This window comes from Giraffa tippelskirchi, chromosome 3, assembly GCF_054371585.1.
Source record: "Giraffa tippelskirchi isolate mGirTip1 chromosome 3, T2T-mGirTip1v1.2.pri, whole genome shotgun sequence".
Taxonomy (NCBI): domain Eukaryota; kingdom Metazoa; phylum Chordata; class Mammalia; order Artiodactyla; family Giraffidae; genus Giraffa; species Giraffa tippelskirchi.
The window spans coordinates 141,038,198-141,061,082 of record NC_137277.1 but is presented as its reverse complement, the minus strand read 5'-3'; the positions used below and the strand labels follow the sequence as shown (position 1 = coordinate 141,061,082).

The window sequence follows — 22,885 nt, the reverse complement described above, 5'->3', positions numbered from 1 at the left end:
TGTCTATTATAAAATATTTATTTTATTATCTATATCATACATACAAAGTTAGGCTTTGTATAATGTTCTTGTATTTCACAACTACATACAGCATTCTCCTTTAATATAATATTATAAATCTTATGAAGCAGTCACTGAAGAATTTAAAATATTTTTATACCAGAACAGAGAGAATGTTTATATAAAACACAAGTTCAAGAGTAAAAATGCCAATATGCCTCATCTGCACTAATCTGTGCCTTAATAGCCAAAATTATGATAAAAATTAACATCTATATGATGGATCTAGGATTAGAATCCCATTGTTTCAGACTCTTTGTCCCTTCAGAGCATGGTCTGAGTTCTAGAAAAATTAACTTTAAAAATTAAATATCAGCCTCATTCTACTGAAAATGGGCACTTGTTCATGGTGTTCATAAAACTGTTAATGCGGCTACATTGATAACACAGGTTTTGCTTCCATCACTGTAATTTTATTGCAGTGGTGACAATGAGACCTGTAACATTTTTTTTTTTTTTTGCTAGGCTCATGAGTAAAAATTGGATATAATATGGCTTTTCAATATTAGGAAAGATGAAGGAATAAACACCAATGTACTTATATATTAAATATATTTAACTTCTAGAAAAAAAAATTAGATATCTTGACCACAAATTTCCACAGGATAATTGAAATTTTTATTTTATACTGTTTTATTTATTTTACGACAGTGAGGGTATTGTAGAGTAAGAGTTTAAAATCCTGCCCTAGTCAATTGTGGGTTGTGTGACCTATTCAAGTTGATAACCTTTCTAAGCCTCAGTTTCCTCATCTTAAAAAAAAACTGCCTATCATCTATTAGTGTTCAGCTTCAAAAAATGGTAGGAGAATCAGGTATGTAAAAAATTTATGAAGGGAGGTATGTACAGCTATAGCAGGAAAACAAATTATGAGACAATCATAGCCATAGGTTTAGTAAATCACATCTAGTTTCCACTCACTTACATGTCTTTTGAGGAAGACAAAGCTTTTGTAAGATACAGATTTCGATCCTCCTTTAGGTTCCCTCCTTCAAGAAAATTTATGTTCCTTAGAATACTATCAGAATTTTAAACATTAGCAATAACTGTCATAACAGGTACACATAAATAATTTATCCTCTCTGTTCCTAATCATGTGATACGGAGTGAGTTAAACTATAGTTATTAACAATTAGTTAATCCATTAGAATGCATTGTTTAACATTTTATTAAGTTTTTGTCTATATTTTGATATTTATATCCTTATTTTTATAGTTCTCAGTTTGGGTTTATTTACCAGGAAAGTAACATACATAAACCATGCAAGTTGTGTTATTCTCATAAGTAATAATATATATGTAAGTTAGAAGTTAGTTTATTATTAATATATCATACACATAACTGACAGGTGTCTACAAATATCAAAGATAACAAACTGATGGTTAGAGAATAATCTAATTTCTAACTTCCCTTTGAAATAACAGTAACTTATTATGCCTAAGTTTTACATTAATAGATTCACACCTACATATGATGTGAGATGGAAATTATCTTTTCAATAGCAATATCATTTTATTGCCATTGTATTAGGAACAACAATAAAGATAGCTAGTTGTGTAAGCTTTGATTTTTTCTTTTAAAATCTCTCTTACACACATGCAAAAACAAACTTTAAGAAAAATATCCTATTTTTGTTACTTCTTATAACGTGATTAAAATAAAGAATGCCTTTTGTTTAAACACTAGAGATCTTATTCATTTATAAGTAAGAAAACAATGGTTCCTTGTTTTACCATCCACTGCATTATAGATAACACAGAAATGAATAAGCCTTTAATTTTAATAAATATAAGAGTGCTAGACATTATATATTGGCTTCCCAGGTGGCGCCAGTGGTAAGGAATATGCTTTCCAATGCAAGAGACACAAGAGACATGAGTTTGATCTCTGGGTCAGGAAGATACCCTGGAGGAGGAAATGGCAACCCACCTCAGTATTCTCACCTGGGAAATCCCATAGACAGAGGAGTCTGGTGGACTACAGTCCACGGGGTCGCAAAAAGTCAGACATGGCTGAGCACAGCACAGCAGACATTATATATTTAAAACAGAAGTGGAATGGACACCTAAACTCTTCTAGAAATCCTCCCAATTCAGTAAAAGCTAATTCTCCAAAACTTTATTAAAAAAAATATATATATATATAAAAGAAGATTTCCATGAGGTAAATAAAAAAAATAAAGGTCTCTCACCTGCATTATTGAATCCCCTTTTTTACTACTCTGCTTTAGAATAAAATAAAAATATCTTTATTATATAGTACAGCATTATAATAATTCTAGCATTTAGGACTTCCCAATGCACTTTTTGTTATGGATATCAAGAGACTGAAATTAGAACTGTTTAGGCTTTTTAAAAGATTTATATGGAAGATTAGGTGCCAACTGAGGGGCATTTCATGAAATATTCAGAACATTTTCTAAAAATAAGAAAGCTGTAGTATATAGGTTTGAATCCTTTGATACAACACGTGGGTTTACTTGAAGAATCACTCACATCCAACCTCCACTCCTCCTCTTGTCCATCTATATACTGCCTTAAGATTTAAAAACCCTAAAATGAAATGGGGTGTGACATGGTTTTTGTCTACCTCGATACTACCCTGCTGTCAAAAGATGGGAAGGAGGACTGATGAGAAGCCTAGGAAATCTCCTCACTTTTCTTCCAGTTCAGTCTCTGGTTACTCTGGAGTGGGAGTGGAATAAGAACAGATGGTTCTAGCTTAATTGGTGCTATAATAGCCTATCAATTGCTGCTGATATGAACATCATCTAGTCATCCATGCCTGTTTAATGGTACCATCAAAATGTCAGCTGTTTCAGGGATGTGTCTTCTACAGAATCTTCAAAGGACTATCATTGTACTGTGTCTCAATTTGAGAGAGTTCAAATCCTACCTTTTTCACTTAGTAGTCCTCTTTCAGTAACCTCTTGCTGCTGAAGGCCCCTTTTGGCAGATGTTTCTCTAGATTGAGAATGACAAGAGTACTCTAGTATAGTTGTCTTACATTTAGTTCTCTTCTAATCCTTGGAAAACTAACTTGCTACTCTAAACAGTAGGAGTTCAGACTGTTTACCTGCCACCCTATTTCTATTCCCATCCTATTTCCTCAGTTCTCTCTCCTTTGCCCAGGTAAGCACATGAAGATCAACAGATTTGCTTTCTAGAAACTGTCTAACTAGAGAAATGTGAAATACTCCAGACTGATACTCAGAGCCTTATTCACCTAGATTTGAGTGGAGGGAAAAGAAGTTCCACCTTGTCTGTTATGCAGAAAATTCACACCCTAACAATCCAACTTCATGATAGTTAGACAAATAACACACCAAAAAAGAGAGAGAGAGATTTTACTTGTCAAGTCTTCTTTGGCGTATATTTAGCTTTAGATTTGATCTGATCAATTAAAGATATTTTACCATGAGAATGTAAATAATGCTTTCTTGATTCTTATGAGTTTCCCACATAGGACCAAAAAAGCTGTAACACTCAATCTATCACTATGAAATTGACTAAACACATTCTCACTCACAGTGTTTATCCCACAGCAAGATCATTTTAAATCTTCCCTCTGTCATAGATCAAGAAGCGGGAAAAATCAGCAGAAAATTACTGTTGTTCAGTATCCTCTCCAAAGAAGAATTTTTATTATTTTTTTCTACTCCTAGTAAACACATTTATATTTAAAGCATTTTATAGATAAAGGAAGATAAAATTAGTGAAGTTAAATAAATTTGGCTTAGGTTAAAAAAAAAGAATATTATTAGCAGAGCAAAAAGCAGTAAGCTACTAGCTTTATGACTTTATTCATTTGACAAATATGTCATTATAAATGATGTTCTACTAAATTGAAATTTTACTCACTATAGAATTTTGGTGATGTTTAACTTTATTAATATCTGTAAATTCCATTTTTAAATTTTAAGAAAAACTTATATCTTATGTGAAATGATTAAGAATCAGCAGTAAAAACATATTTTCATAAATTCAATCTTCAAAGCTATCAGTAAAATATTCCACATCAAATTTCATATAACATCTTGTCAATATATGGCAAAACCATTACAATATTGTAATTCACCTCCAATTAAAATAAATAAATTTATTAAAAAAATAAAACCTCTAATAGGCTTAGAACTATTTAAAGTATGGAGGTTGACATCAAATCTGTAATAAAAGTACAAAATACTTTAAAAGATCTTAAAAAAATGGAATAAGACTGCTTTCCTATATCTTATGGTTTCCTATAAAATAGGCAACTTAATTTTCTAGATCTATAAGAGGAGGAAAGCCATTATAATAAGGGTAATTAGATTAATAAATAATTATAATATTACCCTTACCAAATCTGTAGAATGGCCTTCATAAATCTTCCTGTTTGGTACAAAGAACAGTTGGTCCCATACCAGCTTCTGTCAAGTCTACTTCTGTATAAGGAAATATGTTTCATAAATAATTTCTGAACTTGTAAAAAAATTAGTAAACCTCTCTTTGGAATATTCTGAGAAAGATTTATTGTCTTAGATCATAATGAAGAGAATAAGAATGAATATTGTACTCAAATGTAAGTCTACTACTTATTTATTATATTGATAAGTGAATTAATCTGCTGCTTCTCAAAATATGGGCCAAGATCACCTATATTGGAATAGTCTGTGATATATGTTAAAATTCAGATCCTTCTCTGTATCCCACAACAGGCCTGCAGGACCACAATTCCTGGGGATGAGTTCTCCGATATAATGTGCATGTCTGAAACCATTCAAGTGATCCTTATGTCCTCATTTTAGATTCAGGAATGAAGCCCACTTACAGATTCTTAATGAGAACAAAATAATGTCAGTAAAGTGATTAGGGAACAGACCCACTATAATATAAACATCATTTATTTACTTTTTTCTCCTTGATGTATACTGTGTTATACATGCATGTATATATATGTGTGTGTGTGTGTGTGTGTGTGTGCGCACACGCGCAAGTGTTTGTTCAGTCATGTCTGACTCTTTGTGACCCCATCGACTGTAGCCCACCAGGCTCCTCTGTTCATGGAATTTTCCAGACAAGAGTACTTGAGTGGGTTGCCATTTCCTTTCCTAGGGGATCTTCCTGACCCAGAGATGGAACCCCAGCCTCCTGAATCTCCTGCATTGATAGGTGGATTCTTTACCACTATACCTCCTGGGAAGCAAGTCATGCAATATCTTTGGAGCACTGCTCAGCTCAATTATCTGACTTCATAGACAATGTTTTCCATATATAACTATGTCAGTGTAAGTCTAGAGGGCAGAAATGATTATGAGATTATTGCACTCATTCTTTCTAATTCACAAGAGAATGGTTCAATTACTTTATTAGACAAAAATTTGGATGACATATGGCAAAAAAATGACATCAGTGTAGAAACAACAGCCAGTAGTTTAAATTCTACTGCTACTAGTAGCCCCAAGCAAGCAGTTCCCATAGGATCAGATTATAATTCGGGTGAAAATAACCCATCACATTGGATTGCGATGAGAGGTTGGCAAGTTAGAAGGAAGGAGTATGATGTGTGTTTCTTCTAACTTATCTTTCCAAGTCCTACTTTGGAAGGGGATTATAAGATCATGTTCAATCTTGTCTGTTAATTCTTTTTCGGTTACAAATTTTCTAACCATACCTTATTATTTCTAGGGTCTCCAATATGCCCACAAACAAACTGGTTTGATTTTGCCTAACTGATCCTTTTGCATCAGATAAAATCTGCTATTTGTGGACCTGGGAAAATTCCATTTATTCCTCAATATATTTTAAGGATCACTTACATAGAAAAGCATTCCCATTATTTCCCAAATATAGAACTAACCATGTTTTCCTCTCTGCCTATATCTTTTACGCCTATGTTGTATTAACCATGGGTTTTATTTTCTGTATTCTGATGCTGTGACATCTGGGACCTTGTAGATCCTACAGGGACTGCCCCTCCCAGTGTAAGCCAGATCATAGAGACAGCAAAAAACTTGCCCACAAACACACTTTTCAGATACAAATCAACTAATCCAGAGGCTCTTGCACTCTTGGTCACTCTTTTTCTGTTCTAATTTCCTCAAGGCCAGCTACTAGACAAGTAAGTGGTGGTTTAGTCACTAAGTTGTGTCTGACTCTTGTGACTCCATGAACTGCAGCCCACCAGGCTCCTCTTTCCATGGGAATTCCCAGGCAAGAATACTGGAGTGAGTTTGCTATTTCCTTCTCCAGGGGATAGTCTGACTGAGGAATTGAACCCACATCTCCTGCATCGCAGGTGGATTCTTTACCACAGAGCCACCAGAGAAGCCCTATCAGACAATTAGAGTAGCACCTAAACCCCATAGCCTGCTGAAACCATTCAACTGAGCCAAACCTAAGCTTCTCTGGCTGCTGTTCTACTTGCAGAAGCCACAATAAAGGTTTTTGTCCACAGTTCTCCCTTTTCCTTCTGCCTCCTGACTCAACTTTGGGCTTTCCCATGGCCCATTTTCTTGAAACTGAACAATAAACTTTCAATGATAATAGTCTTCTGATCTGTGGGCCTTACTATACCTCAAAATTTCTATTAACACATTATATTTAAAACAGAAAATTTACAGAGTTGGCACTTCTCTTGCTGAATGAATCCAAAGCCAGTGCTTCAGGGTTTCCCTAAAATTTAATATATCCTCACTTAGATAGTCATTCTCAAAACCATATTTCTCCCATTTGATCTCTAGAGACTTTGAATAATGCTTGTTTATATTCTATTCTTTGATCATTCCCCTGTACACCCTCTACCGTTTCGCTAATAAAAGGGTTATCTTGTAACCAGTAGCAGCCCCCCATCTTCTGAGAGCTTATTAGAAATATAGAATAAGAGTCTCTGAATCAAAATTGATGTTTTAATAGGATGCCAAGTGACCTATATGCACATTAAATTTGGATTGCAATTTCTTTACTCTCATCTTTTCAAAAACCCTGATGGTGGGAAAGATTGAAGGCGGGAGGAGAAGGAGACGACAGACGGTGAGACGGTTGGATGGCATCACCAACTCAATGGACATGGGTTTGAGTAAGCTCCAGAAGTTGGTGATGGACAGGGAAGCCTGGTGTGTTGCAGCCCATGGGGTCACAAATTGTCGGACATGACTGAGCGACTGAACTGAACTGAACTGAGGAAACCCTGACTTTCAAAGATTTACTTCGGAAAACTCAACATTTTCCTCCTCACAGACAAAATTATAAGGCCTTTTTACATTCTTATTGTGTTTTATTCTTCTTCTGGATAAACTGGATTGCTAGAGTCAGAATATCTTGTTTATATTCTGTCAATTTTATTATTTATCCTTGGAACTGTGAAGATCTAGAAAACTTATTTTATCTCTCCACAAGGCAATAATACAGCCATTGCAGCTGCAGAACCTTATTTATTTATTTGTTCAGTGATGAACTGTTACTTTTCTGTAGAATAATCCATGATCTTGCTCTCTGATCACTCACAATGATGATTCAAATAGACATAATATCTCCAGCTCTACCTAAGAACACAAGCTGGTATTATTCCTGAGATATTGTGGAAAAGTCATACAAGCACTCAAAGGTTAGCTGTTCTATGTATCGGCAGTTCCAAACATTCTAGGCAGGATGCATTTAGAGGTAACTGGCTTGTTAAAAGCAGAGATTAGAGAATCTTCCTTAAAGAGAGGTATGCATGAGAAATGTACCTTTTTCCCCTAAGATTTTTATAATTATTTGGGGGTATTTTGAGTGACTGATGATAGTGATTAATATAAAGCTGCATTGGAGAGCAAGTTGTTTGTTATTGCTTGAAATTTGTGTGCATATAAAAGTGGAAAAGGTTCCCTGAGTCATATAGCAAGTATAAAATAGATAACCAGTGGGAATTTGCTGTGTGTATGACTCAGGGAACCCAAACTGGGGCTCTGTGACAACCTAGAGGGATGGAATGGGGTGGGAGGTGTGAGGGAGGTTCAAGAGGGAGGGGACATATGTATGCCAATGGCTGATTCATGTTGATGTATGGCAGAAACCAACACAATATGTAAAGCAATTATCCTTCAATTAAAAATAAATACATTTTAAAAAGTGGAAAGGGCTTCAGGAACATGGATAAAGATTACCATAGAAACAGATTAAGAGTTTGCTGAAGTTAAGCGAGGTGGTCAAGAAAATGACAAGAGGAATGGATTTAGAAATTAATTACCTCCTGCCTGGTAGTACACATCCAAAAACCCAAATAGGACATAATCTTTTTGTTTCTGTTTTGTGCTGAATTTAGATCAATTTATTTAGGATTTTGTGACTTGTAAATTCAAGTTCCAAATAGGTTTGTCCTGGTCTTCATAGGATATTCAAGACTATATTTTAACTAGCTGTAGTCTTGCTGTTAAAGTTTTAAACTCTATAGAAGTCTTACAAAGAATAAAACCTATTTTTATTTCTTGGGGATTTCCCACCAAAGTCTATTTGCATGTTCCTTTAGTTATTCACATGTCTTGAAATTGGGAATGTGACTGGAATAACTATTAGTATTATGAATCCAGGAATACCTGGTCCTATAGTTAAGGATCTATTCAACTAACTACACAAGATAAAGCAATTAGTTATTAAGAAGATATTATTTCCAGTTCCCAAGGTGGAAGCCAAGTGTATATAGCTAACAACCTGGAAGAATTTTTGCCTAGTTTGTCTAGGCCCAAATGACATAGCATAATAGCAAAATGGAGATACATTCTCACTTGAAGAAAGCCACTCCAGAAACACCTGCCGTTAAGAGTCAGAATAGAGTCTCACCAGCTACTTGCCAGAACTACCAAAGGCATGGGAGAAAAGAGTATAGTCCAGTACACATACCGCTCCTGTCTGCTTAGTTAGAGAACAAATGGTTTACCTCATAATTCAACTCCTTTGTAGGTTTCACCCACTAAAACAACATCTAGGTTTCTCAATTCTGGAAAACAGAGGAAAAGCAAGATAAAAGAATATCTTTAGTCATTCCTGAGAAGTTCTAATGTTTATGCTTTATTTAAATTAATCTATAGAAAAGTTCAGTATATTTTTGCAGATTTGAAGTAATTAATATCCTTCATTATGCTTATGAGGAAAAACATATAAAGCATTGACAGTTTTGCTTCCTTGTGTCTTTAGTTAATAAGTTCAATATCATTGTGAAATCCATCTCACTGGTTTGCCATTTAATTTATTTTTATGGCAGAAAGGACTGAAGACATTTCTACTTAATTAGGTAGGTATGCCAGTCAGTGCAAAAATATTGGTCATCACAAATATGTTAAATAAACATGCTAGATTATATAAGTAGGATTTAAAAATAAAACATTGGCAAAATAATTCAGCTATTAATTTTTCTCCAACTAAGTTTCAATTAAATTTTATAATATTTGCACCTGAGTAGTTTTGTCAGCTTATTTCATATATGAAGTATTTAGGGAGTCTGACAGCCTTATATAATGTCATTCTCTCTCTGTTGCTTTCAGTTCAGTATTTTCATTAGTATGTGCATGCATGCGACATTCCTTCAGTGATGTCTGACTCTATGAGACCCTACGGACTGTAGCCCACCAGACTCCTCTGTACATGGCATTCTTCAAGCAAGAATACTAGAATGGATTTTGCCCTCCTCCAGGGAATCTTCCTGACCCAGGGATCAAACCTGCGTCTCTACCATCTCTTACATTGGAGGATTCTTTACCACTATCACCACCACAGAAAACCTTGTAAATAGCTTGTATATTACTGGGATTCAAATTATTAGACAAGAAGTTCCTCCACAGGCCTTTCATGGATAGTTGCATATCTATTACTACTTTCTGTCTAGATGGCAGGTGTCTTGATCCATGAGTCAAACGAATAAAGTAATCACCAAAAAGTTGTTCAGTTGTATGCATGGGCTTTTCTCAAGTGCATACTTTCCTAATATTGAATCTCCTAATTTTAGCATCTTTTGCTATCTAGACAGGCTGAGAATTTCCCAAATCATCAAATTCTGACTCCTTTTTAACAGTTTTTTTCTCAATGTATCTTGTTTATCTCATATTTCACATGAATAAGAGAAAACAAAACAAACAGAAACCTTCAACACTTTTCTTGGACACAAATCTCCTCATTAAATATTCAAATTCATTTGTAAAGTTCTGCTTCCCAGCCAAGTAGAACACAATTCAGCCATGTTTTCTATCACTATTAAACAAGGATCACCTTTCTTCTGGCTGCCAACGTTTTTCACATTTCCTTATGAGCTCTTACTAGAATCACTTCTAATGTCCATGTTTCTATAGTTACTTTAAGGCAATCATGCTTCTTAAAATTTTTCTCACTACCAAAATTAGGGTTGCTCTAACAAATCGCCAAAGAAAGGCAATGCTAAAGAATGTTCAAAGTCCTGCACATTTGCACTCATCTCACAGGCTAGCAAAGTAATACTCAAAATTCTCCAAGCCAGGCTTCAATAGTACTTGAACTGTGAACCTCCAGAAGTTCTAGCTGGATTTAGCAAAGGTAGAGAAACCAAGGATCAAATTTACAAAATCTGTTAGATCATGAAAAAAGCAAGAGAGTTCCAGAAAAAAAAAATCTGCTTCTGCTTTATTGACTACACCAAGGCCTTTGGCTGGGTGGATCACAACAAACTGTGAAAAATTCTTAAAGAGATGGGAATACCAGACCACCTTACCTGCCTCCTGAGAAATCTGTATGCAGGTCAAGAAGCAACAGTTAGAACTGGACAAGGAACAACAGACTGGTTCCAAATCAGGAAAGGAGTACAACAAAGCTCCATATTGTCACCCTGTTTATTTAACTTATATGCAGAGTACATCATGTGAAATGCTGGGATGGATGAAGCACAAGCTGGAATCAGGATAACCAGGAAAAATATCGATAACCTCAGATATGCAGATGACACCACCCTTATGGCAGAAAGTGAAGAAGTAAAGAGCCTCTTGATGAAAGTGAAAGAGGAGAGTGAAAAAGTTGGCATAAAACTCAAAATTCAGAAAACTAAGATCATGGCATCTGGTCCAATCACTTCATGGCAAATAGATGGGGAAATAATGGAAACAGGGAGAGACTTTATTTTGGGGGGCTCCAAAATCACTGCAGATGGTGACTGCTGCCATAAAATTAAAAGAGGCTTGCTCCTTGGAAGGAAAGCTATGACCAACATAGACAGCATATGAAAAAACAGAGACATTACTTTGCCGACAAAGGTCCATCTAGTCAAGGCTATATTTTTTCCAGTAGTCATGTATGGATGTGAGAGTTGGATTATATAGAAAGCTGAGCGTCAAAGAATTGATGCTTTTGAAGTGTGGTGTTGGAGAAGACTCTTGAGAGTCCCTTGAACTACAAGGAGATCCAGCCAGTCTCTCCTAAAGACAATCAGTCCTGAATACTCATTGGAAGGACAGATGCTGAAGCTGAAAGTCCAATACTTTGGCCACCTGATGTGAAGAACTGACTCACTAGAAAATACCCTGATGCTGGGAAAGATTGAAGGTAGGAGGAGAAGGGGATGACAGAAGATGAGATGCTTGAATGGCATCACTGCCTCGATGGACATGAGTTTGAGTAAGCTCCAGGAGTTGGTGATGGACAGGGAAGCCTGTAGTGGTGCAGTCCATAGGGTTGCAGAGTCTGACAGGCCTGAGCGACTGAACTGAACAAATTGCCACAAATTTTGTGGCTTAAAACCAACAAAAATTTGTTATCCCATATTTCTGTGAGCCAAAAATCAGAAATTAAGCTTCAGGCAGGGCTATTTGCGCTTCCCAGGTGGCACTAGCTGTAAAGAACTCCCCTGTCAATGCAGGAAACATTAGAGACACAGGTTTGATCCCTGAATCAGGAAGATTCCCTGGTGGAGGGCATGGCAATCCGCTCCTGTATTCTTGTCTGCAGACTACCCTAGACAGAGGAGCTACAATCAATAGGGTTTAGGGAGTTGGACAGGACTGAGGCAACTTAACATGCATGCATACATGTTTCATATGAGGGCCTTAGGGTCGATGTCACTTCCAGCTTCTAATGGACGTTCTTGGGCTGTGGCTTAATTTTTCTCTGCTCTATCATTTTCATATTTCCTTTCCCTCTGTGTGTTGGAACTCATTCTCTCTCTCTCTCTCTCTCAAGGTGTGTGTGATTTCATTTATGCCTTACTAAGATAATCTAAAGTAAGCTCCTCCTCTCAAGATTCTTAACTTAATCATGTTTTCTTGGAAGATAAGTAATATTCAGGCTTCCCAGGTGGCACTAGTGGTAAAGAACCTGCCTGACAATGCAGGAGACATAAGAGACATGGGTTAGATTCCTGGGTTGGGAAGGTTCCCTGGAGGAGGACATGGCAACACACTCCAGTATTCTTGCATGGAGAATCTCATGGACAGAAGAACCTGATGGGTCCATGGGGTCACAAAGAGGCAAACCAACTGAAGCAACATAGCAGCAGCAAGGTTAATATTCACAGGTTCAGGATATTGCAATATGGACATATTTTGGGGTGATTACTCGGCATACCACATTTCTTTTTGATTGTTTGTATATTTTACTTTATTCTGGGGCCACGTATTAATTTATTAATGTGACTTAAGAAAGATCAGTTCAGTTCAGTTGCTCAGCCGTGTCCAACTCTTTGCGACCCCATGAACCGCAACATGCCAAGCCTCTCTGTCCATCACCAACTCCCGGAGTCCACCCAAACTCATGTCCATCGAGTCGGTGATGCCATCCAGCTATCTCATCCTCTATCGTCCCCTTCTCCTCCTGTGCTCAATCTTTCCCAATGTCAGGGTCTTTTCCAATGAGTCAGCTCTTTGCATCAGGTGGCCAAAGTATTGGAGTTTCAGCTTCAACATCAGTCCTCCCAAAGAATATTGAGGACTGATCTCCCTTAGGATGGACTGGTTGGATCTCCTTGCAGTCCAAGGGACTCTCAAGAGTCTTCTCCAACACCACAGTTCAAAAGCATCAATTCTTTGGCACTCACCTTTATTTACAGTCCAACTCTCACATCCATACATGACCACTGGAAAAACCATAGCCTTGACTATATGGACCTTTGTTAGCAAAGTCATGTCTCTGCTTTTTAATATGCTGTCTAAGTTGGTCATAACTTTCCTTCCAAGGAGTAAGCATCTTTTAATTTCATGGCTGCAATCACCATCTGCAGTGATTTTGGAGCCCAGAAAAATAGAGTCATCCATTGTTTCTACTGTTTCCCCATCTATCTGCCACGAAGTGATGGGACCAGATGCCATGGTCTTAGTTTTCTGAATGCTGAGCTTTAAGCCAACTTTTTCACTCTCCTCTTTCACTTTCATCAAGAGGCTCTTTAGTTCTTCTTCACGTTCTGCCATAAGGGTGGTATCATCTGCATATCTGAGGTTATTGATATTTCTCCCAGAAATCTTGATTCCAGCTTGTGCTTCCTCCAGCCCAGTGTTTCTCAAGATGTACTCTGCATATAAGTTAAAAAAGCAAGGTGACAATATCTGAGGTTATTGATATTTCTCCCAGAAATCTTGATTCCAGCTTGTGCTTCCTCCAGCCCAGTGTTTCTCAAGATGTACTCTGCATATAAGTTAAAAAAGCAAGGTGACAATATAGAGTCTTGATGTACTCCTTTTCCTATTTGGGACCAGTCTGTTGTTCCATGTCCAGTTCTAACTGTTGCTTCTTGAACTGCATACAGGTTTCTCAAGAGGCATGTCAGGTGGTCTGATATGCCCATCTCTTTCAGAATTTTCCACAGTTTATTGTGATCCACACTGTCAAAGGCTTTGGCATAGTCAATGAAGCAGAAATAGATGTTTTTCTGGAACTCTCTTGCTTTTTCGATGATCCATCAGATGTTGGCAATTTGATCTCTGGTTCCTCTGCCTTTTCTAAAACCAGCTTGAACATGTGGAAGTTCATGGTTCATGTATTGCTGAAGCCTGACTTGGAGAATTTTAAGCATTACTTTACTAGCGTGTGAGGTGAGTGCAATTGTGTAGTAGTTTGAGCAATCTTTGGCATTGCCTTTCTTTGGGATTGAAATGAAAACTTACCTTTTCCAGTCCTGTGGCCACTGCTGAGTTTTCCAAATTTGCTGACATATTGAGTGCAGCACTTTCACAGTGTCATCTTTCAAGATTTGAATTAGCTCAACTGGAATTCCATCACCTCTACTAGCTTTGTTCGTAGTGATGCTTCCTTAGGCCCCCTTGACTTCACATTCCAGGATGCCTGGCTCTAGGTGAGGGATCACACCATTGTGATTATCTGGGTCATGAAGATCTTTTTTGTCATTGAAAGACATGCTTAATGTTACACACGGTTGTCCTACAAACAAGAGGCGTGGCTACCCACACAGGGCTACAGGAAAAACACCAGGTTTCAGTCAGAAAGCCGAAGAAGGTGCTAATTATAGTTTTAGGCTAGAACCTATGTTGGAGTTTCTGAGGAAAGGGTGAAAAGGGCAGGATGAACAGTTTAGGATTAGCTAGTTTGAATAATTTCAGTAGGTTTTGGGCTATAAAGGGAGAACATCTGCAATTGAGATTATTCTACCATTTGAGGATCACCTACCTGGGGCTATGAGTCTTGACTACATGGTGTCTCTGTCCCTCCACCCCTTCTTATTGTGGTTCCTTCTTTATATTTTGTTGTAGATTTCTTTTGCTGGTCTTCAAGTTATTCTCATCAATAGTTATGCTATAAATAGTTACAATTTTGCTGTGTCTTGGGAGGTGAACTCAGATTCTTCCTACTCTGCCATTTGTCCACTTATGAATTCTGACTGGCTTAGTCATCAGACAAATACTCAAGTGGACCCCAGGAAAGATTCTTGAGATCCTTTCTGGAATCCATTGTCTCCAGTGCTCTCATTCCTTAAATTGTAGGTAGATCAAGTTCCTTCAACTCAATCTCTGTTTCCTCAAATGAATGAGACCATTTGCATTTTCTCTGTATGAATCTTAGTTAATGAAACTGCCTCTAGGCAGAAAGTTGGGGTCGTTTCAGGGGTCTTTTTTCCTTTCTCTCATTTATCATACATATGTACTACCTATTGTATTGTTGTTGTTGTTCAGTTGCTCAGTAGTGTCTGACTCTTTGCAACCCGATGGACTACAGCTTGCTAGGCTTCCCTGTCCTTCACCATCTCCCAGAGTTTGCTCAAACTTGTGTCCATTGAGTTGATTATGGCATCCAACCATCTCATCCTCTGTCAGCCCCTTCTCCTCCTGTCTTCAAACATTTACAGCATCAGGGTCTTTTCCAAGATTCAGTTCTTCACATCAGGTGGCCAAAGTATTGGAGTTTCAGCTTCAGCATCAGTCTTTCTAATGAATATTCAAGGTTAATTTCCTTCAAGATTGACTGGTTTGATCTCCTTACAGTCCAAGCGTCTCTCAAGAGTCTTCTCAAACACCACAGTTCAAAAGCATCACTTCTTCAGCACTCAGACTTCTTTATAATCCAACTCTCACATTCATGCATGACTACTGGAAAAGCCATAGCTTTGACTGTAGTGGGAATTTCTAATAATGTACTTTCATAGCCTTGGGAAATTTTGTAGAAATAGCACCTGGAAAAACTGCATATATCAAGAAACTGTTGATGATTATTTTTCATGTTTTTCGTAGAATAATAGCCTTGTTACAGACCCCAAGGCCAGACCCAGAAAGGAGTATGACTAGGATCATGAAAGCATGGATCCTGGAACACTGAGTCAGCATTAGGTATGAACACTGCCTACGCACTTGCTGACTGTTTCCGAGACTATCCCAGCAGGGAACGGCCTGGTGTAAAAACAAGGAGATCTGGACTACATCAATGTAGTGTTTTAGGAAAGATAGATCATAGAAAGTTTTGTAGTCTGCAATTAGGAATAAAAGGTGGGCTCAGAGTGGACTCTGCACCTCAGTTCAATAAAGGCTGCAGGTCCCCTGACCCATTGCACCAGACTTCAAGTTCTGTTTTCATTCTTGTCACTCACTCCCGGAGCTTTAAGGCAACATTTGACTATACAGGCCTTTGTCGGCAAAATAATGTTTCTGCTTTCTAATATATTTGCCAGGTTTGTCATAGGTTTCTTACAAGGAGCAAGTGTCTTTTAATTTCATGGCTGCAGTCACCATTCCCAGTGATTTTGGAGCCCAAGAAAATAAAGTTTGTCACTGTTTCCATTGTTTCACCATCTATATGTCTTGAAGTGAGGGCACCGGAAGCCATGATCTTATTTTTTGATTGAGTTGAGTTTTAAGCCAGCTTTTTTACTCCTCTCTTTCACCTTCATCAAGAGGCTCTCTAACTCCTCTTCACTTTCTGCTATAAGGGTGGTGTCATCTGTTTATCTGAGATTATTGATATTTCTCCTGGCAATCTTGATTGCAGCCTGTGCTTCATCCAGCTGGCATTTCGCATGATATACTCTGCATATAAGTTAAATAAGCAGGGTGACAATATACAGTCTTGACTTACCCTTCCCCAATTTTGAACCAGTCAATTGTTCCATGTCTGGTTCTAACTATTGCTTCTTGACCTGCATACAGGTTTCACAGGAGGCAGGAAAAGTGGTCTCCTAGAATTTTCTATTCTCTTGAAGAATTTTCCAGTTTGTTGTGATCCACATAGTCAAAGGCCTTAGTGTAGTCAATGAAGCAGAAGTTTTTCTGGAATTTTCTTGCTTTTTCTATGGTCCAACAGATGTTGGCAATTTAATCTCTGGTTCCTCTGCCTTTTCTAAATCCAGCTTGAACATCTGGAAGTTCTCGGTTCATGCACTGCTAAAGCCTACCTTGAAGAATGTTGAGCATTACCTTGCCAGCATGTGAAATGAGTATTATACTACTGTATTATAAAATGGCTAAAAATGCTTGTCATATAGACTTATCATACAGTAGGTCAATTTTTTTAGCTTATTACAGAAAAAAATGTGTGGGTCGATTGTAGTTATGAACAGAATCTTAGATTTCAAATTAAATAAATTTTTTCATACATGACTAATAAGTCATTTTTCAATGCATCCTATTTATAAGGTCCCAGCAAAGTAGAAACAAACAAATATAGCAATTACTTTACAAGAAAAAAGAACCTTTAACTATATATATTTATTTCCATGTATGTGTACATATATATATGTGTATGATATATATATATATATATATGCATATATTCCAGAGAGAGAGAAATTATAGATGGGAAATGAGGAGTTTGATGACTCCAGGGAAAATCTGTTGAAAGCAGAATAGAAATAGTATTCATTAGTTTCCTTTCCAAGATCGTTGTGTAACTGTAGAAGAAGGCAATGTGCATGTGTAGTCAGTCATATCTGACTCTTTGCAACCCCATGGACCTTAGCCCACCAGGCTCCTCTTTCCATGAAATTTTCCATGCAAGAATAAGGGAATAGGTTACCATTTCCTCCTTGAGGGTATCTTCCCAACCTAGTGATCCAGTGTGCATCTCTTGCATCTCCTGAATTGGCAGGTGGATTCTTTACCACTGCACCAATTGGGAAGCCCATGAAAGAAGGTAATACTACCACTAATAAGCAAACATCTCAAAAGAAACTGAAGATATTCTATTTTTAATTGCAGAGTGTGTCAAATGGTATTTTCACAGCTTTCTAATGTTGTCATGATGCTATATTACAATTTTAAATAAATATACACACATTTTTATGTAAAACTTTTATACACATAGTGTTGTATAACAATAAATTAGACATGTAATGTAAAGGCAAAGAAAGTTTTAAATAAAATAGGAATTTGCAACATGGTTGTAACAGTTGATGTTGATTTATGGAAATTAAATCACAGATGCTGAATTTAATGTAGAAATGTATGTATTTATTTATTATTATCAATTTAGGTTATTATTAGACACATAATATTATAGTTATCATTGACAAAATTGCTGTTAACAATTAAGCTAATTTTTTAGTTGTCAATCCCTAAGGAGCATATATTAAATAAATCACTTGTAGAAAATTTTTTATTGAGACTTCGTAACTGAACTAATGAACTCTTAAAAAATTACAAGGACTGTGTCTCTATAACATATGTTTTCAAAATATGAATATCCAACAGAGTATGAAAGTATGTTGCTTTTGGAATGCCTACATTTTTTCATCTTTTATTATGCTTCAATTATCCTAGTAACATATTTCCTTATTCATATGTAAGCCATATCAATTTTATTCAGTCTAAATGTAATAACATATATATATGTGTGTGTGTATATATATATGTATATATATATGGCATTAGTGCATTTAAATTCATATACGTTCACTTTTTAATATCTTTCCCAGTTACAAAAATACTAGTTGGTACCAATATAATTTTAAATATGAATTTGTTTGTGAATTCAGGCATTAAATCATACTTTAAATGTTTGTCTGTGTGTAGAAGTATGCACAATATTTCTTCAAATGCAAAGACAAAATATAAATAATTTTGATAATTCTTGCAACTCTGAGAATAGTTCCATGAATCAATGGAGGTATTTGAACTCCACTTGAAAAATATACCATGAATTATGAGGAGTCACTGAACTATTTAAGAAAGGAAAGGAACAAAATAGTCATGCACTAAATGAAGACTGAAAACTACAGATAAAACATGATCAGCATCAGTATTTCTTGTTTTGCTGCACAACACTCCCAATTTGCAAATTTAAGTACTGATGAGCCTAAAATCATTTATCACGTTGACTTGGAAATGACCTCAGATCCCGTTGGGTTAATGCTTTAAGTTTGCATTTTTGCCACTTTTTAAAAAATCAATTAATGTGACCATAAGCACTGTGGTTAGAATATTTGACTCATTTTGAATTATTAAATTGATTTTTGCTTACTCTATCTGGTGCATTTGTGGCATATTAGAAAGGTAGAAGGTCATAATAGTAAAGCTTTCAAAATCTATGCACTTTGAAGACTTTAGTAATCATTTTGCACTCAATAACTATTAATCTCACATTGCTGTTGATATCTACTGTTACTTTAAACATATTTAAAATTGTAGAGGAATCATTATTATATAGAGAAATAATAAAAGTTTCCAGTAAATGTTACACCACATGAGATGTTTTGAATTGATTTGTTCACTCATCTTAATGTAAAAACATCTCTACAGAAAACAGAAGATATAACAGATTTTTGTTCTCTCTGAGATTTTTTTCAATAGATATGTTTATTGCTTATACTAAACCAGCACTTTAATGTTTTCCAAAACAAAAATAATTTTCCAAACTATAGAGGTTAGTCAAACAAAACTATATACTTGAGGAACAATTTTTAATATTTAGTTTTCTAAAAAAATATGCTTTAGTTAGTTATCACATATGAATTAGTTGCATAATGAGGTTGGAGCATATTTAATAACATATTTATTATATGGTTCATGGTTGAAAATTATAAAAATTGTGTTGAAATACTACAATTTAATTTGCCCAAATATTCTATTTTCTTTTTTCTTCTTTGTTGATTTAACATTTATAAGCTAACTCAATATTACCCATAATGATTAATGTTTATTTATATTTTCAGATACTGCCAATTTCTTTCTCACTGAATATTCCCTCAATTGAAATATTTCCCTCAATTGAAAAACAGAAATACATTTACTTTATCTCATCTAGATTTAATTTTACAGATGTTTCTTTATAATGATTTTAAACTTCTAGCTGTGTTTGATAAATACAATTAATCACATTTTGGTGCAATATAAGGACAATAATTCATAGTCATTTAACTCTTCTTCTGTTCACAGAGATTTTTAAAAATTTACTTTAGAACAGTTTTAGATTTGTGGAGAAATTGAGAAGATAGTGTGTCTTTGGGTACACATAAGACACATTAATAAGGGAACATTCAGTTTTCCCTATTATTACCATTTACATTAGTATGATATGCTTGTCAGACCTAATAAACCATTATTACAAACCATAAATAAACCCTAATAATAAACTTGTTACTATTAAGTAAAGTCATTAACTTTTACGTAATAACCTTTTTCTGTCCCAGGATCCCATCTAGGATACTACATTACTTCTAGTTGTCACGTCTACTTAGGCTATGCTGTATAAGAGTCTCTCAGACTTGGCTTGTTTTGGAACACCCTGACAATTCTGAGGAGTAAAATCGTCTATTTTGTAGACTATCTTTTAATTTGTATAGTGTGATATTTTTCTCATGATTAGATTGAAGTGTGGGCTTCCCAGATGGCCCTAGTGATAAACAACCCAACTGACAACGCAGGAGACTTAAGAGATGCAGGTTCAATCCCTGGGTTGGGAAGATTCTCTTAGAGAATGAAATGGCAATCCACTCTAGTATTCTTGCCTGGAGAATCCCATGGACAGAGGAGCCTGGAGGGCTACGGTCCATGGAGTCACACAGAGTCGGATATGACCGAAGTGACTTAGCACATACGGGCTTTAGGATAAAGTGCCAGTCTCATCACATCATATTAAGAATACAGACTATCAATATCAATATGGCTTGTAATTGTTGGTATTATCTTGGATCATCTGGCTAAGGTTGTGTTTGCCAGGTAAAGTTATCCTTTTCCTTCTTTTGGCAGATGGATTCTTTACAGAGAGTGCCCAGAGAAACATATATATATATATGTATGCATATATATTCGCAGCCAATTCTGACCCACCTCCTTTAGATAGGAATATTTGCATCAATTATTTGGAATTCTTCTGCATAAAATATTTGCCTATTCTCTTTCCAACTCATTTGTTCAATCATTTATTTATATAGGTATAGACTCATATAAAATTTATTCTTTGGGATATAATTCTGCTACATTATTATTATAATTTGAATTGTGGATTTGCAGATTTATCATTGAAATTTATCTTTTTTATTTCTTAGCCTATCAGAACATGTATACAACATAAAAATTAATTTGACTGCATTCATTTTAACTGGTAAAAAACAAAGAGACATTATATATCACCACCTTAACTTTAAATTTATTCCCCCAGTGACCAAATGAAAACCAAAAAACAAAACAAAAAAACAAAGCATAACAAAATTCATGACCCCAGAATAGTTGGTTAATATGTACTATTTGAAGTAATAGATACCTCAAAATTAATCAGTGTAAATCTCCCTCTTGACAATTCTAAGTAATTGTTTTTGTAATTAGTGAAATATATTTATCTCATAGTGTTTTCAGACACTGGGAAGTATTTGCATTCATTATCTTATTTAATTTTTAACCATTTTATAAGGTAAATAGGCTGATCTGGTGGTTTAGACGATAAAGAATCTGCCTGCAATGTAGGAGACCCGTGTTCAATCACTGGGTCAGGAAGATACCCTGGAGAAAGGAATGGCTACCCACTCCAGTATTCTTGTCTGGAAAATTCCATGGACAGAGGAGACTGGCAGGCTACAGTTCAAGGGTCACATAGAATTGGATACAACTGAGCAGCTAACACTACTACCACTACTATAAGGCAAATATTACTCTCTTTAAGGAGAGGAAATTGAGGAGTATAGATGCACTGCTTATTTTGTAGTTTGAAAGTGGTAGAGACAAGTCTATTCATTTCCTAAGCAAATTGAATTCTTACCTCAATCTTCTAATTATGAGACTTGTACTAAGTACGCTCCAGTACTTGTTCTAAGTACTTATACTAAATATGCATAATATTTTACATTTATTTATAGATAATTATTATACTTAGGGAATAAAATGCATTCATTCCTTTTTGGCTTTTGATTTTTTTGTAATTCTCTGTGATTTTTACAGTCAATTTTCTGGAATCATATCTATTTCTTTAGAAAAATACTGAAACAAAAGGAAAACAAAATTCTCTCCATTTCTTAATATTTCCTTCCCTCCCTCCCTTCTCTTCTCTCTTTCTCTTCCTTTCTTTCTTTTCTCACTTAGATAAAATAAATTATTGGGGAGTGAGATAGTTTGAGCTTCCCTGGTGGCTCAGTTGGTAAAAGAATGTGCCTGCAATGCAGGAGACCCAGGTTCAGTCCCTGGTTGAGGAAGATCCCCTGGAGAAGGAAATGCAACCCACTCCAGTATTCTTGCCTGGGAAATCCCATGGACAGAGAAGCTTGGCAGGCTGCAGTACATGGGGCCACAAGAGTAGGACATGACTGAAGCGACTTAACACATACACACACACACACACACACACACACACACACACACACACACAATGAGAAATAAACTGAGTAAACTAATTTGGAAAATAATATAAAATTGTCCAATAAAACTGAAGATGCACATCCTCAATTTTCTGTAATTCTGCTCCCATATATATCATGCAGAAAAAAGTATTGCATATGTTCATAAGAAGATGCTCCTGGAAGATAAGACAGAAGGTCATATCAAGAGTTTGGATAGTTTAAAAAGACACAGATCTTTTTGTCTAGACACGCTTAGCTTCACTGTAAGTGATAGCTGTCTGTGGCTCCCTGGGAGCCATTTCTTAAGCCTCTTCACACTAGTTCTCTTATTTTTTATGTTGTTTAGTAATATCTACAACTATCAGTGGAATATCATAGAGATTTTTCTTTATCAAAGATATTGTTTCTTAGCTCTCTATTGCCATTTCAAGTAATGGTCTGTTTATGCTAATCAGAGGGCTTCCCTCCTAGTTCAGTTGGTAAATAATCTGCCTGCAATGCAGCAGACCCGAGTTTGATCCCTGGGTTGGGAAGATCCCCTGGAGAAGGAAATGGCAACCCATTGCAGTATTCTTGCCTGGAGAATCCCATGGACAGAGGAGCCTGGAAGGCTACCGTTCATGGGGTTGCAAGAGTGGGACACAACTTAGCGACT

The 22,885-nt window shown here is 36.0% G+C and overlaps 1 non-coding gene across 1 annotated transcript; it reads left to right on the top strand.

Annotated features, from left to right (window-relative positions):
• The first annotated feature begins 374 nt into the window (after positions 1-374).
• LOC145543996 (small nucleolar RNA SNORA1) lies at positions 375-508 on the top strand. The gene has a single exon (XR_014081222.1). It is a non-coding gene; the product is annotated as a small nucleolar RNA SNORA1 (small nucleolar RNA).
• The last annotated feature ends 22,377 nt before the right edge of the window (positions 509-22,885 follow it).